Source organism: Canis lupus, chromosome 13 (genome assembly GCF_003254725.2).
Source record: "Canis lupus dingo isolate Sandy chromosome 13, ASM325472v2, whole genome shotgun sequence".
Lineage (NCBI taxonomy): Eukaryota > Metazoa > Chordata > Mammalia > Carnivora > Canidae > Canis > Canis lupus.
In genome coordinates this window covers 33,933,377-33,951,069 of record NC_064255.1, presented here as the reverse complement: position 1 = coordinate 33,951,069, position 17,693 = coordinate 33,933,377, and the positions used below count along the sequence as shown (strand labels likewise).

Sequence of the window (17,693 nt, the reverse complement as noted above, 5' to 3'; positions counted from 1 at the left end):
CGGAGAGGGCCGGGGCGGGGCGGGGCGCGGGGTCGGGGCGGGGGCGGGGGCGGGCGCGGGCGCGGAGAGCCGAGAGCCGAGAGCCGAGAGCCGAGAGCCGGAGCGGGAGCCGGGAGCCGGGAGCGGACCCGCAGGCGCCAGCGCGGCCGGCCGCGTGCTCCTCCGCAGTGCTGGCCGCCCGCCCCGAGCGCCGCCTCCCCCCGGCCCGGCTGGCGGGGCTGCCCGGAGGCCGCGGCGGGCAGCTGTTGCGCCGCGAGGGGGCAGCTGCGGAGTTCCATAACCATAGCAACCGCATCAGCACCGCGGCGGCGCGGCGGCGGCGCTCGCTCCTCCTCCGGCAGCCTCGCCGGGGCCCGAGACCCAGCGCGCGGGCGCCCGGACCCCGCGGAGCGCCCCCCGCCGCTGCGGAGAGCGGGCTCGGAGGGAGGGAGCGGCGCGGCGCGGAGCCGGGGAGCCGGGGAGCCGGGAGCCGGGGAGCCGGGGAGCCCTGCAGCGGGAGGCAGGCAGGTGAGCGCTCGGGTCGGCGGCGGCAAACTCTCTCCTCGGTGGCGGTGACGTTTCTGGGAGCGTGGTTGCCAGTTGGATGGCTTTCTGTTACTTAACAGGGATTCCGCCGCGAAATGTGGTTATCTCCTTCGGTCTCCCCTCCGGGCCGCCCCCCGCCCCCCAGCCCTCTGCCCTCTAGCCTCCGGGCACCTCTGGGCAGGTGTGAGAGGGCGGGAGGGGACGTCCGGGCTGATGGGGGGGGGGGACGCGCTGGGCGAAGGCGGTGGTCCCCGCAGAAGTCCCAGATGGAGGCTGCAGGGAGCACATCCAGACCCTTGTGCAGGCGGGTCCCCGAGCCCGTGAGCCCCGGAGGAGCCGGTGTCGGGGGGTGACGGGGGGCAGTGCGAGCGATGCTCTGTGATCCGGGCTGACCCAGAGACCTGTTCTCCCTGTGGCTCGGCTGGGGACAGAGCTGGAGGCGGGGGGGGGGGGGGGGGAAGGGGGGGGCGACACTGCAGCTCAGCTATGACATGCAAAGGAACCAGAGCGCACACCAGCTCTGGATCTGTAAAAGTCGGCTTCAACCCCAGCAACCAGCAACCGGAGGGGACATTCGGGCAAGGGAAGTAGTAACTATTACCATTTCGGGACCCAGGGGTATCCCTGGAGTTTATCACGTTATACCGCCTTTGACTGCTGGGGGTGGAGTGGGACTAGGTGGAGAATTAGGAACAAGCAATCCAAATGCCCCTTCCTTTTCTCCTCACCTCATTTCTAGCCCTCCTTCCCCCCCCCACACCCCCTCACCACCACTATTGTCAGCAAAACAATGCTCCAAGGAGTATAATAACACTCTTTGTCCCCTTGGCCACCCAGGGCTCCAGCCTTTGGCAGACTATCTCACTTTGAGACAGCTAGAGAATTTTGCTTGGGTGCTCCGTTTGAACTAGGGAAGCATTGGTTTTTCATCAGGTTCTGAGGCTCCTCCTATTAAGAGATGTATGTATCAGCTGAGAGTCCCCTCGGAGGGATGGACCGTCACCTGCGTCTTCAGGCCAGAGAGAGGGGCAGAGGTGTGGGCAATGATTCCAGCTCCGTGGGGGCCAGCGCCACAGAAGAACATAGAAAAGGCTGATAAAGTTAGGTGAATGATTTGGGTCTAAAGGCTCTGGCATATGGGTAAATGGGTCTCTGGGTAATTTCCAGGATGGGCAGCCACTGACTTTTATAGGGCTTTCTCTTTATACCCTGGCCTCGGGGGACAGTGATAAGTCCCAGTAAAAAGGCCATGTTTTTTAATTGGGCTTTTAATTTATGCTGTAGTTATGTTGCCTGAGGGGATGTGATTTGACCAGCATTTCATCTGGGATTCATGTCATAATGAGGATGGTATTACTGTATTCCAGGCAGATGGTAAGGTGTAGAGAAAAGAGGACGAGATTGGGGAGTCAGAAGACATGGTTTTGAGCTCTCGTTTAGCCATACACTTGCTGTGTGACCTTGAATTTGCTCCACCGTGCTGTGACTTCTTCCTCTCATCTGTAGAATGGGGATGCTGACAGCTCTTGCACCTTGCCAGGCTCTTGTGACAATCGAGTGGGATGATGGAGAAGATGGGCGGAGAAAGGCTTTTCAAAACCTAATGTGCCATGCACGTGAAAAGAATTGTCATTTTCTGAGGAGGCTCCCTTGCTCAGATCAGCAAGTCATTACACAGACATCAGCTTGGAAACAGGGGCAGAAACGTTGGTCAGTGACTCACAGTTGAAACGCCGTAATCTGGTCCAAGATACACTCAGGGAAATCTAAAGAGGCCTTTATCAGGGGAAACACAGCATGTCATCCTTGTTTACAAATGATGAAGGTCAAGAGCTTTGGCGTCCGATGCAGAATTTGGGAACACTGAGGTCTGCTCACCCCAGAGTTGGACTAAGTGCTCTAGAGTGTCCAAAGGGATTTGCACATAGTAGGGACTTGTTTAAATGTTGGTTAGGCGGATACATTGGGCATGTTGTGAGTTCCTTGTGGGCGGGATTCAGCTTTATACAACTCTGCACTGTGATAGTAGATGCTTACCGAATGTTTGCCCAATTTGACTGAATGCTTTCCGCCTGATGTAATTGCCTAGGGAAGCATAATTTCTGGAAGGAGCCAGGACTGCCTTATGAAAACTATTCTCTGCTCTTTTATACCCTGCTCACACTGGCCTCTCTGCCTGTAATGACCATTTTGCACTTCCCACTTCCCTTGGTGACCCAATTCCAATGCCTCTTCCGATGGGAAGGCATCCCGAGCTGTCTCCCCTGGGCTCCCACAGCACCGTAGACCTACCTGCTCTGGGTCAGCCTGTGCTGTGTCATGTTGTCGTTGCTCACACGTATGCCTGCCCTCTCTAGAGTTCATGCTTCCTGAGGGTAGGAACCTCGCCTTATTCTAGCACAGTTGTGGCCCTGGCACCTTGCAGACGACCGCCCCGGTGAGTGGCTGAGTAAGTGGAGAAGCCTTACCTGCAGCATGACCACCTGCACCGGAAGAGAGGTTCATACAAAGGCTGTCCCAGCTGCCTCCTGCCATCTCAGTATGTGCAGTAAGCAGGAAGGATGCTTGCTGGGTTGTTGTGCATTACGTAGGGTCAGCCCACTGAAGCACAGTGAAGGAGAACAGAAACACATATTTTGCCTTAAAATGCTCATTTTTTTTCAAGTGGGTACTTTAGAATAACTGTAATCTAGTACTGAATGGCCTTCATATAACATTTGCTGAAAACAACTGATGGAATCTTTTAAGCTTAAAACGCATTTCTCTCCTTTCAATTTCTTTCCTTGATTTCAGCTCTAATGTTATGGAAAAGGACATAGATTAGAGCAAGAAGTTTGAATCTGGTCCTGTGGGGACCTGGAACTAGGATACTTGGTCTCCTCATGCCTCAGTTTCCTCATTTGTAAAGCGTGAACGATAATACTGTCCATTGGTGCTGAGTGCTTGGAGTGAATGAGTGGCCATGCACTCAAAGCAGTTCATGAACTGTACAATACTCTACTCAATAAATTATTTATTTTCCTTACTTTTTTTTTTTCTTGTTGTTCTGGAAAATGAGCAAAATCTCTACATCTAGTTACACTGCACCAGATGAGATGGGCTAGAAATTCTGGCTTCTCCACTTGTTAGCTTCAGGTGACCTTCAGTAAGTCATTTTGTCCCCGTCAGCCCTTTTGCCTTACCTGGGTAGCGTTACAACAACAGCCACCTTTCAAGATAGGTTGGGAAGATGTACACCAGGACAGTACACCTGTAATTGCCAGTGAAGGTTTGGGAATTTTTGGAAATGCACCGGGGCCATTTCCTCCTTGTATTTTATCTACCTTCCTTATTGGGGTTGGAGGGTGGGGAGGTAGAGGGAGAACACCACGTACACCCAGAGAGTCTCTCATGCGAGATGCCACGAGGGAGTAGAAGAAGCTAAAGATTTCGATTTTCGGACTGAATTGTCACTCCCGCCCTGACACAGACTGCTTACAGGACTGTCGACCTGGGCCCTCACCTCACCTCTCTGGGCCTTGGTTTGAAGGATTCCCATGGCCCCATCTAGCTCTGCTCTCTCAGCATTTCCATACTACGGGTCTCCTCACCAAAGCTATGGCTGTGACTCTTGGCTGTCCTTTCTATCAAGATTCGTCACTTGTCCAAACTTTACATTTTAATTTGGTATAACCAGCATATTTCTTTTCTTTTAGAATTTTCCCAAGTCTAGAAGAGCAGTGTCCCCAAGGCGATCCTGGGACTTAGAAAGTGTTGAATACTGTTTGCTATTCATCCATAACCCAGCTCAATTCTTATCCAGCCCCAGATAAGATACTAGGCTGCCCTGTCCATGTTGGAAGACCTCCTTCATTCAAAATAGAAGAAACTAGGGGCACCTGGGTGGCTCAGTCAGTTAAGCATCCGACTCTTGGTTTTGGCTCAGGTCATGATTTCAGAGTCATGGGATCAAGCCCCACATTGGGCTGGCTCTAAGCTCAGCAGAGAGTCTGCTTGGGATTCTCTCTCCCCCTCTCCTCAAATAAAATGAATAAATAAAATCTTAAACAAAACCAAAATAGACAAAACTATTTGATTGAAGCCTGATCTTACCCGAGAGAGCTGGAGGAGATTTGCAGACATCTCTAATATTCGCTGAGCTTCCCAGACTCTGAGTGCTCAGCAGTGTCAAATGTTTCTGTTCAAACATGAATCATTTCTAGGTGGCTGCACACCAATCTCAGGAGTAATTCCTGAGGGAGATTTTAGCACCGCGTAGGAGACTGGAGCCGTGGGCCAGGACTCTTTCCTGTGGCCTTCCACCTGCCCTGTGCTTGGAGAGGCACTGTGGTGTGCCCAGTATAGGAAATCTGAGTCCGTAGTCTGCTCTGTGCCACTCATCCTGCCAGGCCTTGAGAGTCAACTGTGAGCACCACTGGGATCTGCCCCATGTAGCTGGGGGAGCAGGTGTGGGGATAGACTAGGGCAAACCAGCCAACATAAGGTTCTGTAGGGGGGAAAAAGACAAGGTGTTTTTTAACATGCTTCCTGGTAGGGGCCTCCAAGAAAGGCTTCACAGAAGAGAGAGATTCTAAGCTGAAGTCAGGCAATTTCCAAATGGAGACGGCAGGGAAGGGCCATCAGGAGGAGGAAGTAACGCGCAGAGCTGTGGAAGCAAGAGGTAGCAGAGAGCTGAAACAGATGAGCAGGGCTGGGGCGCAAGGAATGGAAAGGCGTCCCCTGAGGCCAAGGGGATAAGGAGCCACATCATTGAGAGTTTCAGGAGCCACACTACAGAGCGTGTGGTCTAACCTGAAGGTGATGGGAGCCTAGGAAAGGTTTAGAGTTGAGCAGAACATATGTGCTTTGATAAATATTAGCCACATGCTCAGAGTGCCAGGAGATGTTCTAAGTGTTTGGGGCGAATACCAATACCACCCCTAGTTCGTTTCCCAGAGTTAGCAGAACATAGCTGGAGAGTAGAGGTTGGATTAGAGAAGATTGGATCAGCGGAGAAATGTGGTGGCCTCTAGGAGACTTGGCAGATAAATGAATACACGGCATCATTTATCTGAGAAGTCTCAATGGGACACATGTGATGACTATTGGTGCAGGTCAAGGGGAGGAAGGAGTCAAGGGTGACACTCAGGTCTTTCTTTTGGTCCCTACTATGATTACTCTGGTTCAAGCCCCTTCATCTCTCATCTGGACAAATACACCAGGCTCTTAACTGACATCCCTGCCTCTGCCTCTGCTCTGTGCATGGCAGCTAGAGGGATTTTTGTCAAACTAAAACCAGATGTAATGAGAACGCTTGGCAAATTGCAAGTGTATGATTACCTACGGTCACCACGCTACGCTTTGGCTCTGCAGAACTTACTCATCTTACCTACCTGAAACTTTGTACCGCTGAGCAGCCCCAGCCTCTGATAACCTCCTTTCCGCTCTCTGCTTCTACGAGTTTGACTGTTTTAGGCTCCATGTTTTTTTTTTTTTTTTTTTTTTTTTTTTTTAAATTTTTATTTATTTATGATAGTCACAGAAAGAGAGAGAGAGAGGCAGAGACACAGGCAGAGGGAGAAGCAGGCTCCATGCACCGGGAGCCCGACGTGGGACTCGATCCCGGGTCTCCAGGATCGCGCCCTGGGCCAAAGGCAGGCACCAAACCGCTGCGCCACCCAGGGATCCCTAGGCTCCATGTTTAAGTGAGATCATACAGTATTTGCCTTTCTGTGCTTGTCTTAGTTCACATGGCATGATAACCTCCAGGTCTGTTCATATTGTCACAGTGGCAGGGTTTCTTGTTTTTTAAGACCAAATCATGGTCCACTGTATGTTTAGACCACATTTCTTCTACTTATTTATCCACTGATGGATATTTAGTTTGCTTCCGTATCTTGGCTATGATGAATAATACTATAGTGAACATGGAAATTCAGGTATCTCTTAGAAATCTGGATTTCAATTTCTTTGGACATATACTGAGAAGTGGGATTGCTGAGTCATATGGTAATTCTATTTTTAATTTTTTTCAGAAGCCTCCATGTTGTTTTCCATGATGGCTCTAGCAATTACTTTCCCACCAACCGTGTACCAAAGTTCCCTTTTCTTCACCTTCCCGCCAACCCTTACCTTAGTTTTTTAAAAATAATAATCATTTTAGCAGATGTGAAGTGATATCTCATTATAGTTTTGATTTGCATTTGCCTGATGATTAGCAACGTTGGACACTTTTTCATGTACCCACTGAAGATGAGTAAGAAGAGATACACATGGAACTTCTTTGGAAATATGTCGATACAGGTCCTTTGTCTATTTTTTGATTGGGTTATTTGTTTTTATGCTCTTAGATTATATGAATTCTTTACATATTTTGGATATTAACCCCTTATTAGATAAATGGTTTGTAAATATATAGTCCCATCCTGTAGGCTGCTTTTTGACTCTGTTGATTGTTTCCTTTGCTATGCGGACACCATTAGTTCGAAGTAGTCCTACTTGTTTATTTTTTTGTTTTGTTGCCTGTGATTTGGGTGTCATATCCAAAAACTCATTGCCAAGACCAGTGTCAGAGAAGCTTTTTCCCTATTTATTATTTTAGGAGTTTTTAAGTTCCAGTTGTATGTATAAGTCTAATCCATTTTGGGTTTTGTGTATAGTGTAAAATGAAGGTTTAATTTTACTCTTTTACATGTGAATATCGAATTTTGCTAATACTATTGATCAAAGAGACTGTTCTTTCCTCATTGTGCATTGTTGACACCCTTGTCAGAGATTAATTAAACATATATGCGTGGGTTTATTTCTGGGCTCTTTATTCTGTTCCATTGACATATGTGTCAGTTTTTATGCCAGTACCATACTGTTTTAATTCCTGTGGCTTTGTCATATAATTTGAAATTGGGAAATGTGATGCCTCCAGCTTTGTTTAACAGTTTTATACTGGAAGGGTTTTATACTGGAAGACCGAGACACATAGGCGTTTTGGATTCAGGCTGCAGGATACAGAATGCATGGGAGGGGTGTAAGATGAGAAGCATAGAGACTTGGTGGGAGGCTCTTGCAGGAAATCCAGGGTGTGTGGAGGTAATGATGGCTATCAGCAAGGTTAAGGTTATAGGGATGAAGAAAGAACAGATTCAAGAGCTGTTAAGGCAGTAGCCTGTTGGGAGTATTGGACAACCCAGCATACAATGTCTAAAAGCGGAGAGGCATCAAGGATGATGCTTAGTCTTCTGACCTCAAGGAATGGGCTTGTTGCTGTCCCTTACCCTGAGGACACAGGCAAAAGAACAGAGTTTGAAAGGGAACATGAGTTCTGTTTTGAATAAGTAGATTTTTAGGTCTCTGAGGACATCTCTGTACGTTTTTGGCAATTAAAGATCTCCGTCAAGCCCAGAATAGAGTACTTGGCTGAATATAGACTTGGGGAATCATCAGCACATAGACGCTAATTGAGAGCAGGGGAGTAGACTTGATCACCCAAGGGAAGTATATAGAATGAGGCGATAAAGATGTTCTTTTAGGATCACCGGGTCTCTACCACCGCCCTTTCCAAAATGAAACAAAAAAGACAAACGCACTCGATAGCTTCCCCTTGCCTTCAGAGCTTCTTTTTTTTTTTAATTTATTTTTTATTGGTGTTCAATTTACCAACATACAGAATAACCCCAAGTGCCCGTCACCCATTCACTCCCACCCCCCGCCCTCCTCCCTTTCCACCACTCCTAGTTCGTTTCCCAGAGTTAGCAGTCTTTACGTTCTGTCTCCCTTTCTGATATTTCCCACACATTTCTTCTCCCTTCCCTTATATTCCCTTTCACTATTCTTTATATTCCCCACATGAATGTGAACATATAATGTTTGTCCTTCTCCGACTGACTTACTTCACTCAGCATAATACCCTCCAGTTCCATCCACGTTGAAGCAAATGGTGGGTATTTGTCATTTCTAATAGCTGAGTAATATTCCATTGTATACATAAACCACAGCTTCAGAGCTTCTTACAGTCATTCCACACTGCTGCTAGGACAAGTCTCTGCCTCATGTTTCCGTGGTTCCTTCTCTGCCTCATCTAAGACTTTCCTGTGAGATGCCTTTCTGGACCACCACCTCCAAACAAATGCTTCCCATCACCAGTCGTGGACCTCGCTGTGTTTTTCTCCATAGCATTCATCCCTGTGTGTGCACCAGCAATATTATTACAGATGTGTTTGTTTGCCTTTCTTATCGACTCTCTCCTCTGCAAGATGGTGAGCTCCTTGGTTGCAGGGACTTTGCCGTGTTTACAGCCGCCCCAAACACTTAGAACATCTCCTGGCACTCTGAGCATGTGGCTAATATTTATCAAAGCACATACAGAAGAAAAGAATGCCAGGAATCTTCAATAATGGAATAACAGTTTTTCAGTTTAAGCACAAATAACCATAGCCTTGTGTAAGTACCACTTAGAACTTCTGGTCAGGTGGTAGGCTTCCAGTTCAGGAGTACACTGACCTGTCTAGTCTCTTTTTCCCTGGGACTGACTGTTCTTGTTTGAAAACTGAAGGTCTTGCCTCCTGGAAAGCCCTCCCTCCCTCTTCCCCCAGTCCTGGACAAACCGAATTGGTTTCTCTAATTTTGCCATTTGTTAGCCAGGTGACCCTGGACAGTTACTTAGCCTCAGGAGATAGAAGCTCCTCTCTTAGATCCTGAGATATAGGCCTACCCTCTACATCCTGAGCATAGAGCCTGGAATGGCTCCTGTACAGGTACTTGATGGAGGGGTGCTCTCAGCTGAAACCTGACAGGAAGGGAGGACAGAGGAGCTGGGTGAGGAGGAGAATGGGCCTAGATGTACGTGTAGCCTTAGCTGGTTTTCCTGCTCACACGGGGAGCTGTGAGGTACACATGGCTCTACAACATTTTCCACCTTGAGGCAAGGTCATTTCCCTAAATCCGACTCCAGGAGACATATATGCCAGGTATTCCCCAGCAAAGCAGCTTGGATCAGCTGAGGAAGATTCTCAGGAGAGTAGAGCAATGATGGGTTGTTATCAAGCTGCCACAGAAGCTGGGTGATGCGTGTACCAGCCTGGTAGAGGGTGTGAGGGTGGGGCGTCAGTTGTGTTGGCTACATTCTAATTGGTATTTCCACTATTGGTCCCAAGTCTTCCTATAAGACAAAGCTACTGCTTTGGATCTTATGACGTTCAGTCACAAGACCCTGTGATCCTCATAGAATGTCTGTGCCCTAAGGAAGTCACGAAAACGTACTATAAAAAAATCTCCCTGAACTTTGTAATGCTCGGAACCCAAAGAGCCCTGCTGTGATTTCCCTTCCTGATTTAGCCATGCCTTCTCCTGCTCCTCTCTTGAAAGCATCATGGGTCAGGGCAGATTGCAGTGGGATGCCAGCTACACTGGTACCTACTAGCCTGACCAGTCACGCACTGGCCTTTTGCTCATAGCCTACTCTCCAGGCCCTGATCATTCTGATTCCTGGACCTTGGTTTTCCTCAACACCCTGAGTCCTACTGTTATTATCTTGGATGCCTTCTATGGCCAGTTCAATGACTCCTATAGCACCTTGGCCTTCACTGTCTCAGCTTGGAGAGCTTTGCCTCTACTCCACTCAGACATGCCTTCGTTCATACATCATACCTGATATATATACCAAATCATCTGTTGAACACAGCCTGCTTGCTTAGCTTGCTTGCTAAATTCTTCCATTGGTGCCATTTTTTTATTTCATGCCAATCTCGGGTCAAGTATCTCTCTCCTTTTAATTCATTAGCCTTCTTGTTCTATAACCCCCCTTTTTATCACTACTCTGGGGGGCGGTTTCTATGGCATACAGTTTCCACAATAGTCTTCCTGATAACCTGGTAATAATCCCAGCTTCTCTCTAGGATATTGTGCTACTTTATCTGTGGTGACCTTAGTTTCTTTCTTTCTTTCTTTCTTTCTTTCTTTCTTTCTTTCTTTCTTTCTTTCTTTCTTTCTTTCTTCTTTAAGATTTATCCATTTATTCATTCAGAGAGAGAGAGAGAGAGAGAGAGAGAGAGAGAGGCAGAGACACAGGCAGAGGGAGAAGCAGGCTCCATGCAGGAAGCCCGACGTGGGACCCGATCTTGGATCTCCAAGATCACACCGGGGCGGCAGGCGTCGCTAAACTGCTGCGCCACCAGGGCTGTCCCTTAGTTCTGTAAAACAATGATAATAGGCAACCCATAAGGAATTTTTAATGAAAATGAAATTTAAAAAAATAAATAAATCAAGTTAAATAAAATCTATTATCATCATTGACCCACAGTCGGTGTTTCATCAGTGTTTATTCTGATTAGAGGCTGATATGTATACTTCAATGTCAACAAAGTGTATGGTGAGATTGACCCTCTACTATGAAAACTGAGGAGGCTGGGTGAGACCTTTCCTTGAATGGAACATCCCCACGGGGTGAACCAAGGGATATCTATTAGGAAGGATCGTGGGATCCTCAGTGTAGGAACTTTGGAGATGTTCATGCAGTAGGGGTCTTTGAGGGCATCGAGTGCTAAGTGATCAGCCATCACTTACGTTCAGAAGTGTGACGGTGAGTCATCAGGAAAAACTAAATTATAGTCTGTAAACTCTGCTGAAATAAGGCAGGGGAGTATACTTTCTAAAATGAGCTACATCAGAAATTGCTAAAATTAAGTATAAAAGTATTTAGTATGGAAGGGATTGGTATAAGTTTTCTGGAAAATTAATTTTTGGGCATATGTCATCCTAGCTGAGATGTTGGTGTAGGAACGGATGGGGGACTGAGCTGGCGGTTTTTGTGAAAACTTGTTGATTTTTAAGTCAGAATATAAAATGAGTCGAAGAATGGATTGCCATTTTTCCCCCCTTAGTTTGTTTAAAGGAAATGTTTAAAGATAAGATTATCCTTGGAATCTTATGCCCAAGGTAGAATTCATCAAACTCGGTATTTTAACATGCTGACTTGTGTTGGCCTTTTGGGAGAATAAAATGAATATTAATATAATTGCTCCTGAATAATAGAATGAGATTTACTTGGTTTTTCTTTCTTTCCCCTTCTTTCTAAGAGCAGGGGGATGCTGGAGACAAAAATGATCATAAATCATCTGTAAGTGACAGGCTGGAATCAAATGATGCGGTGGTGCCGGTAGGAGGGGAAAGGAAGCCCTTTCTAGTACTTACTTCCTGCTGGTGACTGTAGGAAGTCCTTTCCCTGGCTATATTTTTATTTAATCTTCATGCAGGAGCTAGTACCAGCCCTCTCCATAGCTCTGAGGAGACTCAGCACAGAGAGGGGAAGTAATTGGCTCACAGTGCCACAGCTGTAGGAGATGAAGCTTGGACAGGTTCCCCTCAACCTGTCTGATCCTGAAGCTTGTCCCTTCTCAGCCACCTTGCAGATGTCCCTTGTGAAGGACATTTAAAAGTCAGCTGTGGATCATAAAAGCACAACAAAACAAAAAACCCAGAACAAAACTCAAGGACTATTTAGTCAAAATATCTGGCCTTTGACCACTCAGCTGGTGTGGATTTGAGAAAGTGAGTAAGCTTCTGTTTGACTTGGAATATGAAGGGGGGAGGTGAGGAGGGGATTTGTTTGATGATCCCTATCATCGGTCCGCTTCTAACACCTTTTAATTCTGGAATATGCATGAAAACTGCAAGCATGATTACTCGGAAGGACAGTTTATTTAATTAGGAGCCTGCTTAGGTTAAAAAAAAAAAAAAAAAAAAGGAAGTAGAAGGAGTAGAAGGAGGGGGAGGAGAAAGAGGAGGAATAGTCCAGGGCAATCTGTGTTCTCCCTACTTGCTCAGGTGAATAGTCAAAATTCTAGGTGTTTACTTTTCCACTTTATACTTTATTGACTGTGTCAGACCGAAATGAAAGCAAATACATTTACTGGGATTGCAGATCTGGCTTTTCTCCATTGTGTGGTTTAATTGAAGTGTCCCCCTAGATGTTTTCACTCAGAGTTAAGTGATTAACATATGTGTCAAAACTTCTGGGATGCTGGTGTAATATATTGTATACATCTGAACTTAAAATCAATATATTACTTTAGCATGCATCTCATTTTAGGTTAAAACTGAGGCTGGGTTGGCTGTAGTGTGAGGCTTGTGGGAATGAAGTGCGTTGGCCTGGAAGCTTCCTTTGCAGGTAATCACGAGGTCCTGATGATGACTGCCAGGGAGATGGAGAGTGAGGTGTTCCCGAACAGGGAGCTGGTTGATCTGCTTACACTTTCAGCACAGTGTGTTATTGTCCCTCAAATACACATATGCACATGTTCACACACACACACCCCACACCTTCCTCTGGGCAAGCTCCTTACTGATTTAGATTCCCCTCAATTATTGTCTCTTTGGAAAAACTTCTCCCTGTTCCTTGGATGGTTGCATCTGTCTATGCCCTCTGGCCTCCCGCAGTGGCTGGGCTTAGCTTGACCTGACATCAAACCAAGAGAAGCTGTTGGGTGTGCCGGTCATGCTCTGCTCAAAGCCGAGCTCTGCTCCCATTCGCTCAGCCCCACTCCCAGCCCTGACCCCCAGCAGCGACGTAGGAACATGTTTCCCTGAAGGTTGCAAGGAGAGCATTTGGATTCAGAGAGTCCTGGCCATGTTCCAACTTTGCCACTCGGTAGCTCTGATTTGGAAAGTTACTGAACTTCTCTGAACCTGTTTCTTCATCAGTAAGAGAGGGAAAACCAAGCCACTTTTCTCACAGGTGGCCTGGATGATTAAAGGCCATGCCTACTGCATGCATAGGACTTAGCCAAGTGCCTGCCACAGTGCAAAAGACTGGAGGGAGGATGGCGAATTTATTAGAAAAGGAAGTGTGATCAAGTACACAATGTGTGCCACGCATCATGCTTCAGGCTGCGGTTGCTGTTGAGAACAAGACAGACTTGGTCCCTCTCTCCTAGAACTTGTGTTTTTCCAGTGAGTAGAGGAGGGAGAAGCCAGAAATAGCACGCATTTTCTTTTTTCTTCCTCTGCCAGACAGTGCTCTTGAACACTCATTCATTCATTCATGCATTCATTCAGCAATGTGCAAACGCTTTCCCTGGGCCAGACACATACCATGGATTTGCTCATGTCCTCTTCCTAGCAGTTTTGTGAGATAAGGCATCCCACCTGTCCCTTCCCATTGATGAGGATTCTGAAGCTCAGGGTAAGATCAGGTGACTTGCCAGGAATCACACAGATCAGTCTCAAAGCCCAGATTCCAGCTCAGGGAGATTCAGTTCCAGAGCTCTTTCTTGAAGCCCAGCTATCCCATAGAGACATACGGAGTGTCCGAAGAGCACTGTGCGCTGGGATGAGCCACCCTGCTCCTCTTAAGCTCACTTTCTCCATTTGTAAAATGAGAAGTGTTGAAGAGGTTATGCCTTGTGTCCTTTCTGCTGGGCTTCCTTCCACTTACAAATTGTTTCTCTTTCCTTTGAATCTGTCCCTTCTCGGAACCCATCCCATTCCTGCTACTCTTTGTCTATGCCCCCTCGCTTCCTCTCTTTTAGTAGAGGCGTTTGCCTATGTTCGTCTTCCTCCCTAGTAGACTTTGGGAAATTGGAGCTAGAACCCATTTCAGTCCCTCTTTCTCTATGGTCCTTTCCTACCACAGGTTTATGCTAAACGTTTATGTTATTTAATTGTCCAGGTAGGATTTTATTGTACAACCTGAGTGCATGGCCCACAGAAATCGGGCAATCCCAGTTATATCATGGTGCAGATATTTTGGAACCAGTGGATTAAAGCACCTGAGCACACTGACCGCTGCTCCCCATACCAGGTCCCCCTGAGCTGACAATGGTTGGAAGTGGCTCTTGCTTTGCTCTAGCCTGTTCGTGTCACAGAGAATCCCTGTGAAAGCTGCATGGGAAGATTAAATTTTCAGGAATGATAGATCCAGAGCAGAAATCCTCAGGGCCCCCGATCTGGGCATCCAGACCCAGCTAACGGCTGCATTGTTGAGTTTGGTTTATTATTAGCTTTGTCCAGCCTGCATAGTTGGTTCCCAGGAGAACCTCTCTGGAAAGTTCCTGCCCCAGGGTCTCACTTGCTCAGAAGCAGACATTGAGTCTGCCTAATGGGGTAAGCTCCAGGGGATAAACATCAGGAGTTATTTTGGTGGGGAAAATTAGGTACCCAGGGATAACATTTGATTCCATGCCCTTTTGGGCTGAGACTTCAGAGTGCTTTATAATTTAGAACCAAGAACCAAGATAATTTCATGTCATTTATTCATCCAGGAAATGTTACTGAGCACCTACCTTGGGCCAAGTCTACTGCTGAGTATACAAAGGAAGATACAATCATTATCTTCAGCATCATCCCAATAACTAATGTGATTGAACTTATTGTAGCAGGCATGATGTTAAGCACTTTGCATGCATTTAAGCATTTAATCTGTAGGGTGGCCAACTCCAGAGATGCAATTCACATTTTATTCTATAGACACCTGAAGGTAGGACATTTGTTACCTACAGCGCATTATCCTTTGGAGTTGTGTTACTTGGAATTATAGAATAGCGGCCCTAGGGCTACCTATATTTTACAGATAATTTAGAGAAGATAAAGATCACAGCTTTCGTAGGTAGAGATAGTAGATTTAGAAGTACCTTTAAACATCTTTTGAGTGCCCAATAAGGCTAGAGCACTGCTCTACAGGTTTCAGGTTATGGATGAGAAGGCCGATGATTAAGACAGATGACCTAAAAGTAATTCATTAATTGCCGTAGCAAAGGCAGTCATAGGGTGCTCTCTGGAAGTTCAAGGAAAGGAGGAACTATAAAGCCAAGGAAAGCTCTGTGGAGGAGGTGATGTGTACCTCAGTCCTGATAGGCCCGTTGTACATCTACACGGTGGGGCTGGCAGGGAAGAGCCATCCTGAGGCAGAGGAAGAACCCGTGCAAAGATAGGGACCTGCCGAAAGATGGGGTTTCCCGGGGACTTGTTACTAGACCAGCTGGAATGGCTGGGGCTCTGAGAACATGTGGTGATGAGGAGGTGGCAGGAGGTGGGAGTGATAAGGTTTGCAGGCAACGGGATGGAACGAGGTGTCATGGGAATGGGTTGAGATTGTATCTTGTTGTGGGAGAAGAAACTATGTGTAGTTGTGCATCAGTCAGAACTGGCTTTAGCTGGAGCAACTGAAATCCAGTGACAGTGGCATATCCAAATAGAGACGTGGTTTTTTCATGCAACTATTGGTCTGGCTTGTATAGTTTTTTTTGTGGGAAATCAAGAACCCAGTCTCCCCAAGCCTCCTTCTCTGCCATCTTTAGCCTGAAGTTTTCTTTTTCAGATTCATGCTTGTAAGACCTCTTCTCTACCATCAAGCATGGAGTCCATATTCCAGATGTATAGGAAGCAGGAAGGGTGAGGAGGAATTGGCATGTGTCAGCCAAGTTTATCTCTTTTGATCAGAAAAACAGTAGCTTTCTCATAATTCCATCCAGTAGATGTTTTCTAACATCTGCTTGGTCTGAGCTAGGTCTCATGGCAACCACTAACCAAAAGGGCATCTCAAGAGGTGCTTATTTGGGCATGTGGTTGTGCCGGAAAAAAAAATCAAGGTTCTGTTTAGTAAGGGTGGATGTTGGATTAGCAAATACCAGTGCCCACCATTGTGACTGACATGATCAGCTTATATTTACAAAAATGGCTTTGGTAACCACCAAGGGGCAGATCTTGCAACCATCAAGGGTGGAGTGTTCATAATGAACAAACAGGTAAATAAGTGAACATGACGATAATATAGGGCAAGGAAGATCAATGGTGAAGTAGGGGACAGATGAAGGAGTGCTTCACCCCGTGTGGGACATGGTCTAGGTAGAAGTGTCCCAAGGAAGTAACCATGGAGTTGAGTGTAGGAAGAGCATGGGAAGGTAACAATGAAGAGGTGAGGACATGCAGGAAGGTTTGGAGGAATGAGATCACATGATACTTGCTGGCAAATGTCTATACTTCATCCTACTGATTAGGATAGAAAGGGAGCAAAGATGTGAGGCTTGAAAGAGAAGAGGAGGCCAACTGGAGGGGAAGCCTGCCTTCTCAGGAGCCATAGGTGTCCCTCTTCAGCAGGAATCTTTGTAGGAGCTACACCGTAGATGGCTCAGGTGCCAAGAGGAACAACCTGCACAGGATGACACAGAGTTCACTCTGGCTTAAAGAACCTCATGCTTTTCAGAAGCCATCTGTCTCTTGCAGAAACTCCCTAGGCATCACTTTTTAGAGTCCCTACAGTCACATGTATCTCTACATTTTAAGAATCCCAAGAAGGCACCCATTAAATATCCATAGTTCTCCCAGTCCAGATGCAGTCTACCCAATGGGTCATTTCACAGGAAGCAGTGTTGTGTAGTGATATGGTGGACACAAACTGTCATTCTCTGTTTCCAAGGAAACAGACTAGAAAGTTTATGCAGTGGTCAGGTTCTTCATTCAGAAGGGGAAAGACACTTGCTAACCCTTTGTCCAGAGCCCTTTGATTTGTAGGCTACTGAAAAGCATGGGAGGGTTTTTGGTATCAAGGAACCCTGAACAGTTTTTTTATTTAGGAACCATTCTTAGGCTTTGTGGTAGATTATGAGATAGGGCTGTGATGGGCCCCCATAACTGGATGGGAGGCTATTTTGTTTCCTGTTTACTTTTAAGAAATTTCACTTTTTAGAGCAGTTTTAAGCTCACAGAAAAACTGAGGAGAAAGTACAGAGAGTTCCCATATATCCCCGCCCCCCTCCCCCGATGCACAGCATCCCCTGCTATCCACGTCCTCTACCACAGTGATACATCTCTTAGAGTTGATGAACCCATACTGGCAACATCATTAACACTGAAAGTCCAGAGTTTACATCATGGGTTCTTGATGCTGTATATTCTATAGCTTTGGACAAATTTATAATGATCTATATGTACCATTTTAGAATCATGTAGAATAGTTTCCCTGCCTTACAAATTCTCCATGCCCTGCCTTCTTAACTGTTCCTCCTTCAACCCCTGCAATCATGAATCCTTTTACTGTTTTCATAGTTTTGCTTTTTCCAGAATGTCATAGAGTTGGAATCCTACAGTGTGTAGCCTTCTCAGATTGGTTTCTTTCACTTGGTAATGTGCATTTAAGTTTCCTCCATGTGTTTTTATGGCTTGATAGCTCATCTGTTTTTAGTGCTGAATAGTATTTTATT

General features: G+C 46.6%; 1 protein-coding gene across 2 annotated transcripts in view; it reads left to right on the top strand.

Moving 5' to 3' along the window:
* The first annotated feature begins 395 nt into the window (after positions 1-395).
* The window catches only part of FAM135B (family with sequence similarity 135 member B), a 283,971-nt gene continuing 266,673 nt past the window's right edge, over positions 396-17,693 (top strand). The window contains exon 1 of one of the 2 annotated variants that reach the window (XM_025450413.3): positions 396-507. The gene's annotated coding sequence lies outside the window, so the exon portion shown is untranslated. The remainder of the gene's footprint in view (positions 508-17,693) is intronic. The other variant, XM_025450411.3, reaches the window with a different exon arrangement.